The sequence below is a fragment of the Peromyscus eremicus genome, chromosome 2, assembly GCF_949786415.1.
Source record: "Peromyscus eremicus chromosome 2, PerEre_H2_v1, whole genome shotgun sequence".
Taxonomy (NCBI): domain Eukaryota; kingdom Metazoa; phylum Chordata; class Mammalia; order Rodentia; family Cricetidae; genus Peromyscus; species Peromyscus eremicus.
In genome coordinates, this window is record NC_081417.1 from 139,056,167 (window position 1) to 139,080,232 (window position 24,066).

The 24,066-nt window shown below is 47.3% G+C and overlaps 1 long non-coding RNA gene across 2 annotated transcripts; it reads left to right on the forward strand.

Annotated features, from left to right (window-relative positions):
• Positions 1–771: 771 nt before the first annotated feature.
• LOC131904062 (uncharacterized) lies at positions 772–21,367 on the forward strand. 2 transcript variants are annotated; one of them, XR_009377664.1, is made up of 4 exons: positions 772–880; positions 3,568–3,689; positions 10,074–10,382; positions 21,111–21,367. It is a non-coding gene; the product is annotated as an uncharacterized LOC131904062 (long non-coding RNA). The 2 variants fall into 2 exon arrangements; XR_009377663.1 differs by lacking the exon at positions 10,074–10,382.
• The last annotated feature ends 2,699 nt before the right edge of the window (positions 21,368–24,066 follow it).

The following is a 24,066-nucleotide window of genomic DNA, read 5'->3' on the forward strand; positions in this document are numbered from 1 at the left end:
TACCTGCTGCCTGTATCCCTCCAGTCTAGAGATGAGATGGGAACGCCACCCTGTCCACCCCATACACAGCTTCAAGGAGTCTCTTTTGAAGAGCTTTATAAATGGGCTTCTCAGGGCCTTTGAGTTTTCCTGTGGCCTATTAGGCTCTTGCCAGGAGGACAAAGCAGGCATCAAGATATTGTAGTAGGATCTAGATGGCTTCTGCCCTCTTATTATGGACTCTGAAGATCAGCAGCTTCTTCTGAGAAATCCCTGGCTGAGACAAGCACAGTGGCCACAGCATCATCGCCAAGCAAAGGTCATCCACCCCCAAGGACAGATTTTTATCTTACAGGCATCCACCTGCGTCTTCTCTTTTTTGCTTTTACAAAATGAGATCACACTCTATTTGTCTACAGTCAGTTTTTCTGCTGGCTCCCCATTACATACCATGCACCTGCCCCCATGGTGGCTCAAGAGAATAACAAACACCTTTCCCCATAGGGTGATGGGTCTCATGACACTACAGATTTTTTTGGTTGGCTTTCTGTTAGTGGATATTTAGAGTATTTCCACTCCTTTCTTTTTTTATTGCTATTAAAGTGTTGACAGGTGTCCTTCCATGTCACACTAATACTTTTGCATATAGCCAGGTGGCATGAGAAATGGCAGAGACGCGTTTTAATGTGAGAGTGGAGGCGTAATGGCTTGAAAGTGGTCCTAAGGAGTGGGGGGTGGGGTGGGGGGGAGCTGTTGCCGACCTGAGAATGTTGTACCTTGGCAGAATTAGAATCTTCTGCTTGAGGAGACCATGGAGGTGGCATGGTCCTCTGGGGAAATCTCATTCTCAGTTAAGGCAGGAGGCGGCAGGAGGGATCTTGGAAGAGTCTGAGAACAGCAGGTATGAAAGACTGTCTGCAACAGGAGGGGGAGGGGCAGGAGTGAAGGGCAGCTGAGAGGTGAGACCAGGGCTCAGTGGTGTGGGGAGGAGAGGGTGGGAGGGGAAGGGGGAGGGGCAGGAGTGAAGGGCAGCTGAGAGGTGAGACCAGGACTCAGTGGTGTGGGGAGGAGAGGGTGGGAGGGGGAGGGGGAGGGGCAGGAGTGAAGGGCAGCTGAGAGGTGAGACCAGGGCTCAGTGGTGTGGGGAGGAGAGGGCAAGATGACAGGAGGAGACAGAGGCTGGAGGGAGGGCAAGTCTTCAGTAGTTGAGGTAAGTAACAATGGATGAAAGAGGTGTGACGCTGGGGGTGGGGTGGATCTCAGGTGACAGTTTCTAAACAGCACACAGATTTAATGACACTTGCCGCATGATTTTAATAGGAACCTCCTCGTAGGTTTGAGTCCCTGAAAACAGCCTGGTGGATTTGGTTGCTTTGTTGAGAGGGGACTCTTGGAGAAGCTTGTGGGTGACAGAGGGAAATGGGAAATGGGAGAGGAGATATCCAAGCAAGGTCTATCCTTGTCTACTTCAAGGAGTAAATCATAGCACAGTGTAGTCATTCAGGTAGACAAAAGGGACACGTTTTCACACAGAGATTCCAGCCAGTCACTGAAGACAACGTCTGAGACATTGCTGGGACATAAATCCCCAGAAAAAAGCACAGTCACAAACTGGGAGCCACAATACTCAGAGTGGCAGCAACAGCTCAGAGAGGGCAGGCAAAGGGGCCCAGCAAAGACTCAACACTGTCTACAGTATGGTTCAGAGATGCCCTTAGAGAAACTGAGTCAGGGCACCTGTCTCCATGGATATGCAAGCCAGGCATGCAGTGGAGACCAGACACCCTACTTCCCAGGGACTTTATTCCCAAGAAGCACAGAACACCAGGAGGTGGACAAGACTAAGACGTTGTCCAGTTACCAGCTTGCCAAGGCCTGGCTTGGGAGCACATTAGAAGCTTTGATTTGCGAAGAAGCAGCTGCCCTGGAAACCAAGGCTGATGAAGGTGGACAGCACTGGAAAGCAGCCCCGTTTGGAGTCCTGTGGGAGGAGTCCAAGGCCTCTGCAGCACCTGGAAAATGTGCAGAAATGCAAGCAGGCCAAGACTGCACCTGCTTTCCCCGCCTCTCCCCACAGTTCACTTCCCTGTGCCTTCATATGCCATGGCTGAGCCCAAGCAGCACTGCTTCATGCAGAGGGTGCCTACTACAGCCACACTCCCAAGGGTGACTTGTTGGCTAGAAGGTGAGCAGGTTCTGTTTAGTGCTCTTCAAATGTCCGCTCCCTCTTCCCTTGCCTACTGAAGCTTCATTTTGTCCAGGGTAACAATGTGCCCAGTTTTTAGAGATGGACCATGATTAGTTTTCTAATCCAAGCACAAAGATGTAAGTCCTTGTTTTCCCAGCAAGCAAGATGACCCTTTGGGTATCTGGTACCAACTGTATCTGCCTGGAAATCTTAGTGGTTCTGGGAGTCTTCTGTTCCTTCGATAAAGGGGAAATGCAAGGCTAGAACTGTCTCTTGCTTTCCTCTTCCTCCCTCCTTCCTTGTGCTTGGGGGTACACCCAAGGAACCACCCTTCAGTTATGAAGCCAACCACACAGGTAAATCCAAGGAGATTTCAGAACGCTATCTCTGACCCCATCCCACAGCCATTTCTCGAAGCTCCCTACCTCCAAATGTCTAATGGTGTGAGATTAGCAAGCCATGATTTATTTAAAATAATTTGAACTAATTTTCTTTTACGTGTTGCTGAATGCCTTCCTAAGCAACCCAAAAGCCTCCCAGAGTCCAGCCCAAGCTTTCCATATCTCAAGGAGCACAGAATCGAGGATGGACAGCCAAAGTCTCTGAGAGTCTGGTGCTAGGACTGAACCATCTGCTCCATCCTGGTCCCACCTAGCTCTAGCTTCTTCTTAGTCTTGCTTGACAGATTTCCTGTGATTGATCAGAAATGAGGAACAGACAAAGCAGACTGGTAAAACCTGGGAGCAAAGTCTGGAAAGACTCCCAGAGGAACAGTGAAGGAAACTTTGCATGATATGTTTTTAAGACTCTAGGAAGGGTGCAGCATAGACACTCCTGAACATTATGCTAGTGACTAATTTAAAGACATACCTACACCCACAGCTGCCTTAAATGGAGCATCCTCATACTCCGTGATTCATAGTCCTCCCACACATTCAGCCTCCCAGGGACCTAATGACTACTGTATCAAGGTTTCTGATGAAGACACTGAGGCTCAGGGAGGTGCAGTTGACCAGTTAGGAAGGGGCCAAACCTGCAGATACACCAAGACTTTCCTGGTTCTGTGACCATGGTTTAACCTCCTTGATGTGTAAAATCAGTAGGTGTGGGATGCTTCACAGAGGGGTAAAGTGAGAAGGGACCAGGAACATATAGGCCTTGTCTTGTCACAGTTCATTTACTCAACTACCTAGTGTCTTTTGACAACCTTCTGTGGACTCTGAGTCAATAGCCGATAGCTGACACCTCTAAGAACACCAGCCTTTAGCTTCTGTTCTCAGTACAGCCATTTCTCTGCAAAGCAGTGGCTCCTGCTAAGTGTGCCTAAGCCAGGTCTTTGAAAGTTCCTCACTTGAGGAAGGCTGAATCTATCCATCAATTGTGTTTTGGTTTTTCCATAGGGCAGAGTTCCCAGGAACCAGTGCACACAACTGCCATGCGTTATTTGGTTTGCACATGAAATTCTACCATACATTGCTCAACTCCACTCATTCCAGTGGGATGGCCAGAGGAAGGTGGGAAGGTATGTATCATCGAGATCTCCCGGTGGTGTCTAGATCCTGCCCATAACAAGAGTGATTTTTCTTAATTCTTTTTCAATTTTGTGACCACGCCCTATAAATTTCTCCTACATGCTCTTTATGATTAAGTTAGATTACAGACCTCAGTTGAGACGACTGTGCACAACAAATTCCCTTCATGCATATGAAATGCAGCGTGACTGATGGATACTTCACATGTAATGTCACAGAACTTGGGCAGGGAAGTAATCCCAGTCTCACTCTTTTGTTTGTCTTGCATCTTGGTGTGCTTGCCCATGCTGCACTTTCCAACCACAGCAACCTGCTAGCAGCATGCATCTCCGGAGGTAGGCATCAAAGCAGAGACACTTCTGTCCTTTGAGAGATGACCTGGATCCAGAGATTGAGTCTGAGCTACCTGAACTGATCTTAAGGTCCAGCTGAATAAACCAGGAACAGGCCTCTGACCCAGGCTGGGGCCAATCAGGTTCTTCTAAGAATCTAGAACTTTGGATTAGAGAGGCCCAGAGTAGAGTTGCTGGTGAGATGTTGTCTCAGTGCTGACTTTATGGAAGGAGCTTGGGGACAGCTGCTACTCAAGTCTCCCAAGTGTGGTCCTGCCACTTCTGACACTTGTTCATCTCTTGTTTGGATTCTTAAACAACCAGGATCCCAATAACTCCCTTTTATTAAACTAATCGATCCATTAATGTGACTTACAACCAAAACAACCCAATTCAACACTCCTGATTTTCTGTCTGTTCCTTTAAGACCACTACATCCCCTTTAATTTTTATAAAGTAAGGTAACCTTTATTCTGCTTTAGTTTATCAAAGGTGGCTTTATTAGGTTAACTAATAGAAATTAGGTGTTTTGATATAGCATTTACTTTCAGAAAATACACTGGATATTGAATGTTTATCAAAACTTTAATAATTTCCCCGACAGCAAAACCTTCCCCAACCTTGAAGTTCATAGGAACACTTTCTCATTGTAGGGACATCATTGTTACTGTGTTCTTCTCTAAGTTCTCTTGGAATGGTTTAGTGTGTGTGTGTGTGTGCGTGCGTGTGTGTGTGTGTGTGTGTGTGTGTGTGTGTGTGTGTGAACATACATGGGCATGCCACAATGAACAAGAGGAGATCTAGAGGACAACTTGCAGAAGTCATTTCTCTCCTTCCACCATGTGGGTTCAAGGGATTGAACTCAGATGATCAGACTTGGCCACAAGCACTCTTATCTGCTAAGCCATCTTGCCAGGCTTAGGTCTCCTTCTAAGGGGGCCTTTCTCTGACTTACTATCCCCTGTGAGGTCCCCTTGCTCTTCGGTGTCCCTGTGACACTAAGTGAATCTAGCGGATTTTTGAAGGCTAGTTTGTGCTTCGCTCTGTGTGTGTCCCTTCAGGAAAAGAAGCAACTTTATTTATCAAGGTATATCCAACTGTAATCTGAGGACCAAAGCCATAATAAGAGTTTATTAAACTCTTGACGGACGGGCTAAACAAATGAACAAGTAGAGCTATGTTGGAGTTGGACTCATGAAGGGTTAACTCTAGCCCCCTCCTGTAGGTAAACACCACACAAGGCTGCCAGCAGCAAGCCAGCTCCTCTGGGCTTGCACCTTCCTCACAGGAAGAGCCATCAGCTGTCAGAACCCCTCTGTTAAAGGACCTGTTTTACCGCTTGTTGCTTGGAATGAAAGGCTGAGATGGGGCCTAAAGACTCCCTAGATTGAGACTTCTTATTTTCAGAGGTCCTCACATAGCAGACTCCTGGTCACCTCCTTGACCCTTGGCAGTCTAGAATAAGTCCTTAAGGAGTAGAGAGGGCAGCCTCTCTGCCTGGAGAAGGGAGCACAAGAGAGCCTGGCCAAGTTGCCTCCTTTTTCATAAGGGTGTCACTTTGACTGGCTTCAGAGAGTCTCTTGGCTGTGGCTCTGTGGTGAAATTTAAACACTACATCACAGCAAGGACTTCCAGAAACAGCGGTCTATTAACTATAACTCTGACCCACACTGCTCAAGGCAAGTGCAATTATGAAAAAGCAGGCCAGGAGTGGACAGATGGACATGATGCTGATGAGTGTTTAAGCACTCCAAACAGGCCGTAAGAGAAGCGGGACCATGGAGCCGAAGCAGGGATGCAGGGGAATGTCAGAGGAGCTGCAGAATGCAAGACAAGAAAAGTGCAGTCTGTCCCGATGGCTGTGCTTGTGTCATTTGGACACTAGGTTCAAAAGACACAGACTTAGACGGATGAGCTCTTGGAAGCAAGGACCCAGGCAAAGGGTGGCTGATAATTTATGGTGCCATTATGGTGAAAGACTAACAATAATCACAACTCACACGCCAGGCACAGCTTTAAGTACCCCAGATGTTTCAGTTCATTCAATCCCCATCGTAAGCTGGAGAGATCAATGCCTCTAACATCCCTACTTTACAAAAAGATGAACTCAGCCCTGGGTGTTGCATAACTTGTCCAAGCTCACCCAGCTGGCACTGGTAGATTCCAGAGTCCTTGTGCCAAGCCTCCAGGCCATAGATACTCCTCTGCCACCCTGGACTCTCTGCTGCCTCCAGGCCTTGGCTTATGTTGGAGCCTCTGCCTGGGCTGGTCTCCCTAATGAATAACAACAGAGGAATCGAATGGAAGTTTTTGCGAGGCCCCCGCTGCCTCAGATCTCAGCTATAGCAGAAGTTAACTTCTCATCAGTAGAACCTGGAAAAAAAATGAAAGAGTAACCACTCCCTGAGTAAATCCGTGTGAAGCCTTTCACCCACATGGAGTTGGCTAATGGAATCTGTAACAAAGAGTGAAGAAGAGGATTTTTGGAGAGATAAAATGGAGGCAGAATGGCTTTAATGCACCTCATGTTATCCAAGAAATGGAGTTTGCTATGTGGCCTGGGCGAGTTGAAGTGGCCCTTCAGTGAGCTGGACTACGAATCATCAGAAACCCTTCTTTTTGCTCTTGTGTATAAGACTGGATAATGTCTCCCAGCTTCCTTTGGAGCTGGGTGTGAATATGTGACTGGATTTGGATACTGGCATGAGAACGGCCATGTTTGCCACTTCAAGGCCCGGCTCACATGTCCACCCTGTGTATGGCACTTGCTCTCTTTCCATTTGGCCATTAGGGCTTCTACAGGGAACAAGGCTGGAAGATCTAACAGAGCCATAAGAAAAGGTGGATCCAGATCCCAGAATTCCCACCTTAAAGGCCACTCTCCAAACACCAAAGATGAGATATGAAATCTTATTTTGTTAAGCCACTGAAATCTAGGGTTGATAACCTGCTCTGAGTGAGCACTTACCTGGGACAGAGTCACAAGCAAGCAAGCAAGGGACCAGAATTTCAAAGGGAAAGCAGTGAAATTGCTAGTCAGACTGAAATGACAATTCCCGTGGCATGACTTCTCCCACCTCACTGCCAGCCCAGCACTGTAGCTCCAGGACAAGGTCATGGCAGAGTGTGGACTCGTGTATGCCTTCCTCCAGCGGTGCATCGATGAGAACGACTCCGTGTGTGCACTCTGAAGCTATAACAACAAACAGAGAAGTTGAGAAGTTCTGCTGTTGGAGAAGTTCTGTACCATTGAGGACAATAAAGCAGTATGCTTGTGTGTGTGTGTGTGTGTGTGTGTGTGTGTGTGTGTGTGTGTGTAGGGGTGGAAGAGATCAGAGTTTCCTCTGAAGAGATAATGTACAAGCAGAGTCAGTGTCATGAATCTTGTGGGAGGGAAGTATTCCAGAGACAAAAAGCTCAAATGCAAAGGCCCTGAGGTGGGTTCTCCAGGCACTCAAGAAATAAAGAAGTCAATATGGCTAGAACAGGGTCAAGTGCTGGCTGGTGGCAGAGGCTCTGAGGTCTAGAAGATGGTGGGGAACTTGGGTCTTTCTGGGATGTTACAAGATCTTCAGCTCTTCATAAGGCAAGAAATGGGGTGGGTTTCATCATGAGAATGATAAAATCTGATGTGTATTTCGAAACAATCAAAATCTTACCTAGTAGTTAGATTGAGCATGGATTCAGGGTTGTGGAGGAGGGTGCCGGGGTGTGACAGTGGAGGAAGTAGTACCAACTAGAAGGCTACTGTGATGGGTAATACCGATTGGATTGTCAATGCAGAAGAATCCAGAATCACCTAAGAGGCAGGTCCTTAGGCATGTCTGTGGAGGTCTATCAAGAGGAGGAGGTGGGAAGACTCATCCTGACCATGGACAGCACCATTCCGTAGGTGGGGGTCATGGGCTGGGTAAAATGGAGAAAATGAGCTGAGCCCCAGGCTTCACCTCTGCTCCCCGACTGCAGACTCCCTGTGACCAGCTGCCTCACACTCCTGTTGCCAGACCTTCCTCACCAAGATGGATCCATCGCCCTGAACTGTGAGGCATAATAAAACCTTTCCTTCCAGAGCTGCTTGTGATGGTATTTAATCACAATTCAGGCAAGAGATGATGCTAAAATCTTGGCTGGAGTTCGGTGTCTCAGTTGTGTGAAATAGCCTGATTCTGGCCCAGGTTTGAGAGCAGAGCTGGCAGCATGGACGTGGAAGGAAATGGAGAAGTGAAGACAATTCTGGGATTTGAGCCTGGGCAACAGGAAGAAAGAGGTTTCCATTTCCTGAGCTAGGGAAAGGCTTTGGGAGACATTAAAATAGAGGCAGCTCTCAGGGTTTGATATGGGATATTTCAAGTTAGAGGTGCCATAAACTATTCAAGTAGAGACATATACTATAATCACATACGTGGCTTGTCCAGGGAGATGTCCGGGTTAGGGATACATACTTAGGACCATTAGCCTAGACACTGTGTTTAAAGTTACAAATCCAATAAGATAACTTAGTTCAAATAGAGAAGTTTGAGGCTGGGAGAAACTGTGCTTCATTTTTGAAAGTCAGCTGAGACAAGGAGCCCAGAGAGGAAGTAGAGATGTGTCCAAGACAGCCAAAAGAGAATCTAATATAAAGAGGAGAGTGGTTCTTGGCACACTCTAGTAACTGTGTTGACTGCTGTAGGAGGCTGAGATGGGTAAGAAATGACCTTGGATTAGAACTCATGGAGTCGCTGGTATCTCTGGGAAGAGCTGCTTTGTGGAGCAGCGGGAATGAAAACTGTTTGAGTGGGTTCAAGGTTGCTGGAGGCAAAAGTGTGGACAGAACATACCCAGATAATGCTCTGAACAGCTGTGCTATATATAGAGAGAGCAGGTGTAGGGCAGGAGAGGTGATGTTATGATGCTTATGGGAGTGGTCCCCTAGAGAATGAACTTTCACCAACGAAATAGAGGAAATAGATTCAGGATCAATGGGCATCCTTCTGAGGCCAGAGGGGAGGAGACTCTGGGTATAATTGAGGGGTTGGCCCTGATGGATACACATGCAGTTCTATACAGGAAGCGGGTCAACCCTAGGAGATGCTCAGGAAAACTGCTCAGTGTTGCCATTTTTATGGAATTAGGAGGGAAGCTTGCAAGCGAGAGTGAAGAGGGGAAGTAGAGCAAACAGGAGTCCTTGGAGTGCGTGTTAATTCCAGGCTGTGTTAATGGCTTATTTGGGCTTGGTGGACATACACTGGAAGGAAAAGCAGTCAGAATGGCTGGCTGTTCCACAGAAGCCACATTCAGCTGTACGTGGATAAGTGTGCCTGTGAACATGGCAATAGATGTAACCCAAGCTGGGTTAAAACAATTAGGAAAATAGAGTACACTCACCATGCTGTATTTTTCTTCAGTAGTTCCTGCATCTCTCTGGTACCAGGGTGTCTTTGTGCCCTTGAAATTTCTTAAGCTTTAATTGTAGATTTGTGGATGTTAAGTTTTGATGAATCCCTCTCTACTCAGTGGCATTCTTTTGGGGGAGGTTGAGGCAGGGCAGAGTATTACTTTGTTATACAGGGTGGCTTGTAACTTGTCATATGTCCCAGGGACTGGCTTTAAACTAATGATAATCCTCCTGCCTCAGTCTGGGCGCTGGGATTACAGGTGCACCAGATAATATTCTAAGCATATCAAGTGGATTATCTTATCAAACTTAATGATAAGCTATTCTGCTGATGAAAATACAGAGACACAGAAAGATTGACATGTCTGCGTCTCTAATGGTTTGGACTGATTGATAGACTCTCCTGAGCATATCTGTGGGGGATTATCTTGATTACACATTAGTTGAAGTGGGAAGACCCACTACTGTGGGTGGTACCATCCCCTAGGCAAGGAATGCTAGATTCTATAAGCATGGAGAGAGTAAGCTGAGCACTATATGTATGCATTCGCTGCTCTTTTCAAGCAATGTGACCAGCTGCGGCAAGAGCCTAGTGCCTTGACTTCGAGACCATGATAAGCTAGAACACTGAACTGTGAGATAAAATAAACCCTTACTTTCTTCAGCTGATGTTGTCAAGAGTATTTTATCATATCAACCTTGGAGAAACTAAGGCAGCACCCAAGTCCACACAGGTGATAAACAGCCGAGCCAGAAGTGGCATGAAGGAAAGAACAGAAGTTTCACTACGAAGTCTGGTTTTCCGCTATACACCTTAGAAGTTCATCATTGCTGCGTGCTCTGAGGACCAAGCACCCATTGCACCATGGCACCCTGGGCTCTACTGCTAATTTTGGTCCCCATGCAAAACAGCAGATTTCCTCAGTTTGGATACCGGATGGGAAAACATTCCAACAGGTGGCCTCTCTTATAAAGTAAGTTCCAACTTAGCTTAAACTCTGGAGGTATGCTTGCCCAGTAGAGGGAGAAAATGAGGGGAAATGATGCTTAGTGACTCCCAGCCAGCCTGCCTTACTTGATGGCAAATGGGGGTGGTTGAAAGCTTGCTTCAGCTCCCAAACTTCTTCACAATTAACAATTATGATTAAGCATGGCAGCCACAAAATCCCACAAGGCTTTTTATTTGGCATGATGAGGGTGGAACCACAGTGGGCATGCATCTCTCTGAGTGACCACGGATGTAGCTTGCTGATGGGGCCAAAGAGGTAGGAGGTAGGAGGAAGGTGCTTCAGCAAAATCATTTCAAGATCAGTGTATTGGACCACCTACCAGGCCATTTTCCATTTCCTTAACACCTCGTTCTCATGGCCCATAAGCTCTCAGTCATTATGCAAAGCCAGCAACCACTGTTTTTCCAGATGCCTGAAGCCATCTGTAGCTCCTTCATCAAGCCAACCCACCCCTGCCAGAGTGTTCACTTCTGATGTGACAAGTACCTATTGATAGCATCAAATGTCCTCTTGTCTAAGTGGTTGGGGATACTCATTCCTTTTAGCACTGAGCCACAAGACCCTACAGGGGAACACTAGGCCCATCAAAGAGAAAGGAACTAAGAGATGGTTTGAGCTATGAAAGTGCACAGACCCAGACCCAAGGAAGCTGGGGAGTTGGGTGTGATAGAGAGAGATGGTGTTGCCCAGGGTGGACTGTTTATCCCCTACCCACACCCCAGAGGAGAGCTTATGGTAGCTATTAGAGAGTCTTGAACCTCAAATAGCTCATACACACACACACACACACACACACACACACACACACACACACACACACACACACCTAATCCTAGATGGGTCTCTTCCTCCTCAGCAGTTCTAACTTTGATTTGATCCACAAAAGCAGGACAAGGAGTACTCATCCTAGAGAACCCAGATCTTCTGCTGCACCCAGGCCAAGGCCTGAGTTTCTGGTCTGGGAATCTGAGTCATCACTAGATCAGCTTGGGAGGGGAGTAGGGCAGTCCCTGACAACAGAGCCCTTCTCTGGGAACCACTGGAGCTTGGTACCTGGCACAGGAAGAGCATGAAGTAACTGTCTGTGACTCTTAGTGCTGTCATGGAATGAGCCCCATCAGGAGTGATTCTTGCAGTTCTTGGAGAATTCTAAAAACCGCTGGTACCTGCACAGCACCAGGCATGAAGAAGTTCCAGTGCCCTGGGTGCCAAGTCCAGGGTCTGGCACCCGGCAGTGTTCTGAAACCTGCCTGGAGGGTGGCCTCGAGTGGCTCTTCCACTGCAGCTTTGAAAAAACTCTTACATAATCTCCTTTTTAAAAAGGTATATGTGTATGTGTCTCTCTGTGTGCATGTATGGCACATATACACAGAACCCGAGGAGACCAGGAGAGGGTGTGGAATCCCTGGAGCTGGAGTTATGTTATCTGTCTGATGTGGTTGCTGGGAACCAAACTTGGGTCTTCTGCAAGAGCAGTGTACACACCTAATGACCAATCCAGCTCTCCAGTCCCTCCACCTACGTCTATTATTTTCCTTCCTTCCTTCCTCCCTCCCTCCCTCCCTTCTTTCCTCCCTTCCTCCCTCCCTCCCTTCCTCCCTTCTTTCCTTCCTTTCTCCCTCCCTCCCTCCCTTCCTTCCGGTGGTGCTGAGGCTCAAACTCAGAGCCTCATACATACAAAGCAAACACTCTATCAGCTGCTCCTCTTGCTGTTGCTTTGAAGATCACTTAGTACAGGAACATATAAACTGTAGAAAAGTTAGAAAAGCCGGAGTAAAGTGGAGAACTGAGGAGTCCTATATAACCTCACTCTTGCTGTTTTTTACACCTTTGAACGTTCACATCTGCCAGAACGTCCCTGTGTCTATACATAAATATATTTCACAGATGGCTAGGCCAGCGCTGTATGTACTGTTTTGTCACCTTCCATTCGACTTGATGAAACGTCACACACACCTCTCAGTGTCAGCCCACAGAGGTCTCCATCATCCTTAATGACTACGTTGCAATGCTTTGGGTCGATACACTAAATTTCATTTAACCAACACTGTGCTGTTGGGTATTTATGCAGCTTCTACTTTTTCTCCCCATCATAAACAAGACCATTATAAATATTTCTGTACCTACAGTCTTTCCTGGAGGAACTTGGAGCGTAGGAATTTGGGGGTAGGCATTCCATGGCTCTAGTAAGTGGTGGGTGACATATTGGCATTGCTTTTAGTGACAACAATAATAAAAGCTGGTTTTATTTAAGCATTGACTCTATACCACTTAGGCACTGTGCTAAGGGCGTTAGATGCATAAGTTCTTTGGTTCTTTTTGTTGGTATTATTAATAGTCCTACTTTTCTTTTTTAATGGATATTCAGGGGGATGTGGCATATACATGCCTGTGAGACCTGAGGAAGACATTGGATGTTTCTCTATCATTCTGTCTTACTGCCTTCAGACTAGGTCTTTCACTGAACTTGAGGCTTATCGTTTTGGCTAGGCTAGGCTGGCTTGCCGGCAAGCCTCTGAGATCCACCTGGCTTTCTCCCCAAACACTGGGTTGTAGGCCCACTCACCCATGCCCAGCCTCTTTTACGTGGATACTGGGCATTCGAACTCGGGTCCTCATGTTTCATAGTAAGGGCTCTTACTCACTGAGCTGTCTGTCCAGCCCCAATTCCCCTACTCTTCAAAAGAGAGAATGAAAGCTCAAAAGACAGAAATGATTTGCCCCAAATCCCATGATGAATAAATACAGACATAATTCAGTCCCAGCTCTGATGACTCCTAAGTTGCTACTGTAGATTACACACTAGATATTTTCCCGAGATAGTGTGATGAATGCATTTTCTACACTCTAGCTTCATACAGAGCCCTTACCAGGCACTGGTTAAGTAATGAAACAAAGTATCAGACCATTAGTGGGTGGAAATGGCCACCGGCTCTTTCTCTTCTTGGTTATACACCTCTTGGCAGTATAGATTCAAAGCTCATCCCTTGGAGAGCCAAGCTTGTTTCCCTGCACTGAATCCAGTGCTGGCCTTTGTGGCTTTGCCTTACTCATGAACTAGGTCAGACGAGATGTGCCAGATGCCCGCTTTTTCCCTGCCCTGACATCTGTACCGCAATGAGGATAGAACCTGAGAGATGCAGGGCTCTGTGGCTGATCCCACCAAGCCTTCCTGACAGACAGGTGCCTGAAGATGCAGGAGGAACCCCTAAAGGAGACCAACAGGGCCACCCACTGAGTGGCCTGCTCATCGATGCTTTACTGTGTTAAGTCTACGAGCCATGGTGTGATGGCTATGTAGCAAAAGCTAATGTGAATGCCGCTACTGAGCAGGTTATGCGTGGCTCCTGCAGTCTGGGTGACAGGGGGGAGTTGTGGAGAAATGAGCCACGTGGCTCGAAAGGCATCACAGAAGAGGTGGCAGCTCATGCATTGCAGCGTGAGCAATAAATAGCCAAGCCTCCTGAAGCAGAACAGGAAAGTGAGCCTGCATGCACAATGAGGCAGACCTCACTGCGGGTATGGTGGGCTGCTGGAGGTGGCTTTCCAGGGCCTGAGCCAAGCAGAAACCTCCCTCTGGCTGGCAAGGCAGCTAGATGTCATTTACACACCAATGCAGGGAAAAAAATAAACCACCTGGCAGATTCCCTGGCAGCCTTTCACAGGACTACCCTGGGGGCTGGAGCGGATGTAGCTGGTGCTGTTCACCCTTTCAAGTGGAGAATTGGAATTCCAGTCTCTGGCCACTGGAAAATGCTACTGCTTCTTCTTCTCCCTCTGACTGGGACCTGGCCTTGAGACATTCTGTGCCCTGGGATGTCCTGAAGGAGCAATTCCTGCCTCCTCCTGCAAAAGATATTTTCCAGTAACCCTGATGCAGGTGGTGCTCTCAGCTATAGCCTGATTAGAGAAATGAGCCAAATCCTTGCCCAACAAGGCACTCACTCATTAATTCATTCATGCATGCAATAATTCATTCATTCATGCATGTATCTACTTACTCATGCATTCATTCATTCACTCATTTATTTATTCACTCACTCGCTCGTTCATCCATTCATCCCATGCACATCTCCAGCCCAGGCATGACACGTTAAAAGCAGCTTACAGACTAGCATGGAAGTTAGATCCAAACAGATGCTTAGGAGACACAAAATCCCACTGTGACCAGCTCCTAGTATCTCTTGAATAAAAGTGTCTCTTGAAACTTCTGTGTCTGATCTCAGCTGTACCGAGGTAACAGTGAGGGTGATGGAAATGGCGTCTCAGAGGTGAACCTGAACTGGTGTGGACTATGATGGAGCCGTCTCCAGCACATGAAGGAACCCGAGTAGCTGGAGTAATGAGAAGAGAGAGAGATAAAGACACCAGAATTCTGGAACTCAGTCATTCTTTGCTTTTAGTGTCTGTTGCAAGACCTGGCTGAGTTGCTGAGTTTTGTTCCTATGAGAAGCCAAGGTTAGAGCCCTGAAGGTGATGCTACCTGGATTTGTGCCACCACACTACCGGGAAAGATCATTCACACCTAACAGTATTTTTAGGATTATTTTTAGTATATTTAACTGTGTGTATGTGGTGGTATGTGTAAGTGAGTGCTGGAGCCCATGGAGGTCAGAGGCACTGGGTCCTCTAGAGCTGGAGTTACAGGAAGTTGTGAGTGCCCCACATGTGTTTTTGGAATCAAACTCAGTACTAGGTAAGAGCAGAATGTGGCGCTGACTGCTGAGCCATCTCTCTGACTCTCTAACAGTATTTTTAAGCAATGTGTACCAATGCTCTATTTTATTGGCCATCTGAAAAGAGATTGGGCATTAAAACAGGATCCTGAATCCAAGAACTTGTGGCCATTTGGTTGAGAGAGGTGTACAGATAAGTAGCTGCATGCTGAGGTGATAGATGCTGTGATGGGAGGAACCCTGGATGTTGGAGAGTCAGAGGAAGGGTCTGGGCAGGGCAGGAAAGGCTTTGTATTGGAGTTGCATGAGTAGGTGTTTTAGGTGATGCATTTTAGGTGTTGAAGAGGAATTTTAGGAGGAAAGAGGGATTGAATTCACCAAAATGCAGCAGAATAAAAGGACATAAAACACTCCAGCATCCCTGAGTAGACAATGAACAGAGTTCCATGGTAATAAAATCGGCAGAAGGCATGCAGGGGGCAGACAGTGCAGGGATTTGTGGCCCATCTGGATGCCCTGATTTTCATTCTGTGAAAAGCTTTTGTCAGAGGGACATAGCCAAGGATGTCTTTTAGAAAGTGTTAAATGGTAGCTGAATGGAGGGTGGTTTGTAGAGGTGTGAGACCAGGGCACTTACACCTTCTAGAAGGTTCTGCAAGAATCTTCACAAGAGATGATGGAGACGAGCATCATGGGTAAGCCTTGGTAAAGTGGCTGGGTGTCAAAGCTCTGGAACCAACCTCCAGAGATCAGCACCTCCCCTAGATCCCTTACCAGCTGCATGACCCTGGATAAGCTACTTAACCCATCTGCACTTGATTTTCCTCATCAGTAAACTAATACTCATAAAAGCAATGATGCACAGTAGTTGTTCTGTGGATGAAATGAGGTGACCCATGCAAAGCCTCTGGCACACTATGAATGCTCTGGAATTGCTAATTGTTTTTATTAAGTCCACCAGACCTGATGATTGCATATGGGCCATCAGTTAGAGGGTGAGTCTAGAGTAATCTTCCATGCAGCTGGCTAGGACAATGCCATTCCCGGGAGCAAGAGAAATGAGACTATGTCATGGTCAAGTAGAGATGGACCAAAAAAGAGAGAAGCAAGAGACTGCTAAACCGGTCTTTTGAAGCTCAAATCCAACACTTGTCCCACAACCCAAGTTACTACTGCCCCCTTCCTTCTCCTGGATTTCCCAAAGCCTTGCTGATGTCAGAGCCCTTCAGAAGCTCCAAACTCTTGATCTTCCTGCCTTGGTGGAAAAGAGCAGAGCAAAAAGGATTGAGTCCCATTTGCCTGAGTTTTACTTAAGTTTCCCTAGAAAGAATTCAGTCCCTTCAATGTCCTTGCTCCAACGCTGAGGTCATTGGCTACAGTGTGGGGAGGGAGGAAGAGGCAGAATCTGATTGACACTTTGGCGAATGATCCAAAGAAGAACAGAGGGGAGGAAGAAGAAATGTCAGTCTCCTCCAAATATCATGATCCAGGGTTAGATATCCATCAGTTCATCGACTGCTCACAGCAACCATGAGGCAGTCGATACTATTCCCATTATTTTTCTATGAGAACACAAAGAGACAGAGGAGTCCTGGATCCAAATTGCTAATCATTCTGCTATAGCCATCCTGCCTCAGGTGAAGAAGGAAGGAGAGGGCTGCTTACTCAGCGTGGGCTTTGTTACCCACCCGAGAAGGTGTTCTACCTTTAATTAGTGCTTTTGTGAGGACAACCAGGCAAGTGAAGTATGGTTAAACGGGCTCTGTAGAGCAGTAGACAGGGGAAGAGACCCGTTTTTCTCCCCAGGCTTAACATATATCTGTCTCTAGCCTGTAATAACAATTGTAACTAACAGAGAGGGAACACTTCAATGAAACCTGCTAGTGATGTGATCAGCACCTCGTATACACTATGTCACTGAACAGCTGGCACAATCCATGAATCCCTCTGTTAATGTAGCGTTGGTTTGAGTCTCTGACTCTTCGGGTGGAGAACTTGGTTGTATCCCATTGGCCATCTGAGAACATGGAGGCTCAGACATTGAGATAACCTCTTTGTTTGTGTCTCTATTGTATGTGTATATGTATGTGAGCAGGACTGTGGGTGTGTGGATGTGTGTGTGCACTTGTGTACACACTCATATAGAGGCCAGAGGGCAACCCTGGGTGCTGTTTCTTGTTTCTGAGCCTGAGTCTTTCCATGGTCTAGAACTTACCAGGTGGGCTAGGGTGGAGACCAGTAATCCCCAGGAATCTCTGTCTATGCCTGTCCATTACACGCTGCCACTACATCTGGCTTTGTTTTGTAGATGTGGGTTCTGGAGGTGGTTGAACTCAGATCCTTGTCCTTGCAAAGCAAACACTTGGCTGCTTGAGCTTCTCCCAAGTTTTGTAGTAAATTCTTGCTCCAAGTTCATGCAGCTGCTCAATGGCAGACTGTGTTCCACATGCCCTTTTCCTGCAGCTTCTGCTACCTTTTAAAGTTGAAGAAGACCCCTTCATAGTTACTGGACAGGGTAGGTGAGATGTACAGACTATCATGATACTGGAACTCACCTTGGAGGCTAGTGTGCAGCTCCTGAGACAACCTTAGATCAAGAGCTCCCAACCTTGGATCCATCCCTAGACCGGAAGTCTGTGACCCTGAACCTTGTGTCCAACCCATACCCAAGATGCACAGACAGATGGATGACCACAGTACAAGTCTTGTGATGAGAAAACCCTAAGATTCTCATCCTAGCACTTCCCAGATCTTGCCCTTGAACAAGGGATTTATTGGTCTGAAGCTCAGATTCATCTCTGGAACATAAAGTACTGGATACCTTTTCATCACAGTGGCATGATGTCAGACACAAAGGAGTTATGGGAGGAAACATTTACTTAGGCCCATGATTTCAGAGGGTCTCAGTGTAACATGGATGGCATGGCAGAATTTGTGGCAATGGGAATTCTTACACCCCAGTAGATCAAGCAGCAGAGAGCAAGCAAGATGCAGATACAAACTTCAAGGTCTTGTTCTTGATCGTCTTCTTCGTCCAGCTAGCCCACACCTCCTAGAGGCCTTGCAGTCTTCAAAATGCTGCCACAAGCTATTGACCAACCATCACAACACAAGCATGTGGGGGACACTGCAGAGTCACACCACAACAATAGCAACACCAATGGTTCTGAAACTGCTGCTTTATAATGAATTCCCACCCCCCAAAACTAAGCAAGTTAAAATAACTGCTCTCGATTTTGTGGGTCAGGCATGGGAAAGGCAGGGCTGTGCAGAATGGGCACAAGGACACCCACAGTTGAAATGAGAAATCACCCAGGCCTGATATTGTCTGAAGTTTCCATTGGGCTGAACATTCAGAATGGTAGAATCACAGGGCTAGTCACAGTGTCTGATGTTGCCTGACACTTTAGTGAGTTGTTGAGGTGCCTACACGTGGCCCCCTACCCCTAGAAGAGCAGTCTTGGGGTGTGGTTTCTCACATGGCATTTAACAGCTCCTAAAGAGAGTCCTTCTAAGAAGGGAAAACACATCGGTTTTATCAGCCAGACTTTAGAACCAACCAGTCATTCTGTCACTTGATGACGGGTGAGTCACAGGATGGCCAGGTTCAAGGGGAATACAATCAAGGTCTGCTGCTAAGCAGGAGGAGGGAATTCCAAGAGGCATATTGCTGTGTCATCAGCTTTGGAAAATGCAATCTGCCTCCCTTGTACTGCAGCTGTGCACACAGAGACCACTTAAGGCAAAGCTTAGCATATAGAAAGTGCTTGGTAAAGAGTAGCTGCTGTTATTGGATATGATGGCCTTGGGAAGTGCCTCTCAACACATCGGGTTGGTGGAGAGAGTTGAGGAAGGAATAAAAGGGGTGACTGGTGGTAATGTGTTGGCAGCACTGGTCCATGACAGTGGCCAAGAAGATAAGATTTCCCAAAAGCTGAACACCCGTCTGTTGAGCTAAATGGTCCTGAGAGAGACAGGACTTCTAGAGGGGAAAGGAACAGTTTACAGGCTGCAGGAGAGGGAGTCTTGAGCAAGAGGAGCTGTGTGGTCCAGAAGCCAGGAAAGAGGAGGTGGAAACAAAGGCTGGCTGAGGATGGGGAGCAGGACTGGCATTTCCTCAGCTTCATGGCATGAAAAGAGAGGATGGGTCCTGAGCAGGACACAAGAGTCCCCAGGCCTGGCAAGGAACCTCTGCAGTTCAGGAATACAAAGCTCAGTCTGGGGAGACTGCATAACTTTGGGTCTGTGTCTAGACTGGTCCCCAAGGCTGGCCCACAAACCTTTTCACTTCTGGAGACTGGGGAACCAGGGGGTGCTTCTCTCTTCATCTCCTAGAATGCAAAGGCTGGAGGAGGATGGGGAGGGTCACTGTGAAAGGCTAGCCTTGAGGCACAACACGGCTGTCACACAAACTCACAGCTGCTATTGTTGCCCGTGCATGACCAGAAGGTAAGGATAAGGGCTGGGAAATGCTATCTTCCAGATGTGCCATGAATCCTGACTGCACCCAGTCAGGGATCTGGGAGGGGACCACAGGCCCCTGCTCCTCCCTGTTAGCATGTTGGCTGCTGGTGGATTCTGAAGGAGGGACTGTTGTGGAATATTATTTTAAGATGTGTTACATTCGTTTATGCTGTGCAACATTCTTTTATGTTTTATTTGTTTAACTCTGTGTTCCTGTGCCTGTCTGGAATATCTAATTGGTCTAATAAAGAGCTGAAGGGCCAATAGCAAGGCAGGAGAAAAGATAGGCGGGGCTGGCAGGCAGAGAGAATAAAGAGGAGGAGAAATCTGGGAGGAGCAGGATAAGGAGGAGGGCTCCGGGGGCCAGCCTCCCAGCTACATAGAAAGCCATGGAGGAAGAAGTAAAAAAGGTATACAGAAATAAAGATAAACGCCCAGAGGCAAAATATACACGGGATAATTTAAGAAAATCTGGCTAGAAACAAGTCAAGCTAAGGTCGAGTATTTATAAGAAAGAGCAAGTCTCGGTGTGGTTTATTTGGGAGCTGGGTGGTGGGCCCCCCAAAGAGTAAAAACAACCAAGTACAAGGGACAGCCATTATCTTCAGTTGTGCTCATTGAGAAGCCTGACAGACTCCCGTGGACAATTTTCAATCCATGGCCACACAGGTGGTCTTGGTTAAACTTGGTCATAACAAAATGGTAGAAAAGGAACTGTAGGTGGGGGCTGATAGGGGTGGGAGGGAGACCAGAGAGGGTGGGGGATTATAGTCATCAGAATATGAAATTGTCAAGGAGCAAATTCAAAAAGGTTCAAAATAAAATAAAATGCAAACTCCACAGCACGGCTCTAGAAGCAACGCTCACCTTGATTGGTATTTATTGTTCACTCCGGTTCCATTGAGCGGCTTTCAAGCCCCTGAACATGAGCGTTTTCTTGCCTCAGGACCTTCACCCACACTCCTGCTCCTTCACACAGCTCTCCCCCCTCATCCTGCAACTCCCAGCATCGCCTCCTCAGCCAAGATCTTCACAGCCTCCCACTTTGAACCAACTTCTCCTCCTGTCCCTGTCCACCTTGTAACTGCCAAAGAAAACAGGAGACAGGGGAATTTACAGCAAGCAGAAATGGGTTGGCTCATGGATTTAGAGCCAGGAAAAGTCCAGGATTAAGGAGCTGGGTATCTGGCAAACCACCTTCTTGGTATGGCATCCCATGGCGGATAACAGGAGGATGGGAGAGATTGACAGGCCAGACTTGGGCTGGGACTGAAACGCTATGGAGAAGTGCTTACCCAGCATGCACTAGGCTCTGGAAGTCAGTGCCTAATACCCCTCCCACCCTCCCACAAGTGGCCACCTCCTTAATGACAGCAGCAGTTCCACACTGGAGGGTGGCCTCTCAAGGTCCCCACCTCCTCATCCTGGTGCAAAGACAACTAAATTCCAATATGAATTAGGAGAGATTTTTAAGACACCTTTTTAATCCCGTTAAATCACTTTTTTCCCCTTCACGTTATTTATCCCAATGCTGTATGTTTGTATTGGACAGCTTCACCGTCTGTTGCCCCCGTCCCACTAGACGGTGAGCAAGATGAGGACAGAGGCTGTGCCTGCCATTCTCACTCTGTGTACCTAAGGCATCTGACCAACACCTGACCCTCAGAAGCTATGCGGTGAACACCGGCTGTGGACAAGTCAATGACCTGTGTGTGACTGAACCAAAGGGGATGGACACCAGCCACCGTGAAGCCATGAAAGTAGGGCAGCTCAGAACGACATGCTGAGTGTAGTGGTGGCCTTGACTCCTGGAGGTGAGCTGTGCTGAAGGGATGGAGAGTTTTGTGGCTGCCCGAAGCAGGGCCCCTTTTGCTGGTGTGGTCTTTTTGAGATGGTTTTTCTGGGAAATATTTTGTCTGTGTTGAAAACACTGTGTCTTCTAACACAGAAATAAGAACACCATTACCCAGTGTGTTCTCATCCCAGAAACCGAGACCAATCAAGGTCTGCCACTTGAATGGTCTTGAGGAGGGGCCTGGCTCTGCCATCCTTGAAGGTCAGGCTGCTCTCCCTGGTCATGAAGTTCCCAGAATTTACAAAGTGTCCCTGCAAAAGCTTGTGTCTCAAGACTAAAGTCTCTCTCTCTCTCTCTCTCTCTCTCTCTCTCTCTCTCTCTCTCTCTCTCTCTCTCTTTCTCTCTCTCAACTGAACTCTGTCTAGACAAGCAAGTTTCCATTAAACAGGAGACATGGGAGTGAAAGCTTCTAGAGGCACCCTAGCCCAACCATGACAACTGATCAGCCAACCCCATGACCTGGAGTAATCACCAACGGTTGTTATGTGAAGAACTTAATTATCCTAAATGAACCAATGAATACACTTTCTTTGTGTGGGTGTGTGGATGTATGGACGTGTGTTCGCGTGTGTATGGAGGCAAGAGGTAAGGTTTAGCATCTTCCTCAACGGCTCTCCACTTTATCCTTTGAGACAGGGTCTCTCACTCAACCTGGAGCTCCCCAGTTCAGCAGGATTAACTGACCAACTAACTCCTGTCTCTGCCTCCCCGTTGCTAAGATTACACTCGCCACTGTGCCTGGCTTTTTATGTGAGTTCAAGGGATTTGAACTTGGGTCCTCATGGCTGCAGAGCAGCCACTTCATGGACCGAGCCGTCTCTCCAGCCCCTGGAAGTGGTTCCTTACATGAATGATTTAAATCTGACTTTTTCCTGACTCTAGTATGTGCTCTGTCACATCGAGTCCTGTGGAAATTCTCCCGGTGACTAGAAGGCTCCAAAGGGATGCGGTCAAAGGGCACTGCTTTGCAAAGAGGCTGAGCGGTTTATCCCGACCCTGTGTGACCCTGGGCAAGTCGCTGGAGCTTGTGGGACCTTGCTTCCTTTCTGTGGGTATCAAGAGAGCAACTTAAGCTATTTTCAAGCCCTTCAGCCCCTGTCACACATACAGCCCGGTGAGACTCAGTCTCTGGTACTTTCACGTAAAGGCAAGAAAGGCTAATCCGCCTTGCCTTGCAGGATAACCCCAAAAGATGAGGTTCTGTTTCCTCATGGCACCTTGGCTACTGCTGGCACTTTCAGGAATATGAGTATCTTCAACAGGAATGGCTTTCGGGATAATTCACTGGGTTTTATCAACATGTGTGAACACCCTGACTTTCAGCTAATATCAGAAACTGGAGTAGAACCCATGTCTGTCAGTTACACGCAGTCTCCATCGTATTCCTCCAAAGAAGCACAAATAATTTCCTTGTCTGTCTTCTCTCAGGTTCTCCCAGAAGGCGAGGATTAAGGAGAGACTGAGTCTCTCTTATTGTGGTATGAATATGAAATGTCCCCAGTAGGCTCATGGTGTGTTTGAATAATTGGTCTCCACTTGATGGTGCTGTCTAGGATGATTATGGGAGCTTTAGGGGGTAGGGCTTGCTGGGAGAAGTACATCACTAGGGGCAGGCTTTGCGGTTTTTGTAGCTTGGTTCCCCTTGTTGTTATTTGATTGTTTCCTGAGGGCAGAGGCAATGTGACCAGCCAGCTCTCTGCTCTTGCCACCAGGCCTTCCCTGTCGTTCCCACATCTTCCCCACCATGACGGACTCTCCCTCTGGAACCCCTTCTCCTTTGTTTTGGTCAGGGTTGTCATAGCAACAGAAAAGAAACGAGCACACTTTCCTAAGAATTCCAAGATCGGCACAAAGATCAACACACCATGGTACTGATGAGGGGCTGGAGAGGGAGCTCGGAAGTTAAGAGTCCTTGCTGCTCTTACAGAGGGCCTGGATTTGGTTCCCAGCATCCACACTGGGCAGCCTTTACCTCCAGCTCCAAGGGATCTGATGCCTTTTCTGGCTTCAGCAGACACCTGCATGCACATGGTACATGTTTCTCCACTCAGGCACACACACAGGCACATAATATAAATAAGTTAATCTCTAAAGGTACGGGTTCATGGAGCTCGTTCCTGAGTTCTGAGCACATATATGCATAGTTGATAAGTGAAGAAAAAAGCCTTTCTTGTTGGCAATTGTGAATAAATGTTAGTAATATTTTTGGCAGTACTGGGGATTAAACTCAAGGCCTTGCACATGCTAGACAAGTGCTCTCCCCTGAGCCACCCCCTTACCCCTCACTCTACTTTTTATTTGGGGTCAGGGTCTCTCTAATTTGACCATAGTAAAGCCTCATTCTGTGTAGCTCAGGAAAGTATTCAACTTATAATTCTCTGGACTCTGCCTCCTGTGTCATTAGGATAGTAGCCTGTGATACACAGCTCAGCAAGCTCTAGCAATTTGCACAGTTTGGCAGACACGCACTGTAGTGATGCAATCTCAGAGGTGCCTAATTAGAAGCCAAAATCTGGAGTCTGCCTGAGGACGGTGTCCATGGGCAAGAAGTCAGCATTATAGATAGATGGTGGGACTGTAGCATCCGAAGAAAACATTCCCATGAGGAGGCCTGAACAAGCACAGCAAAGCACCATCAATCCGAAGTTCGAGA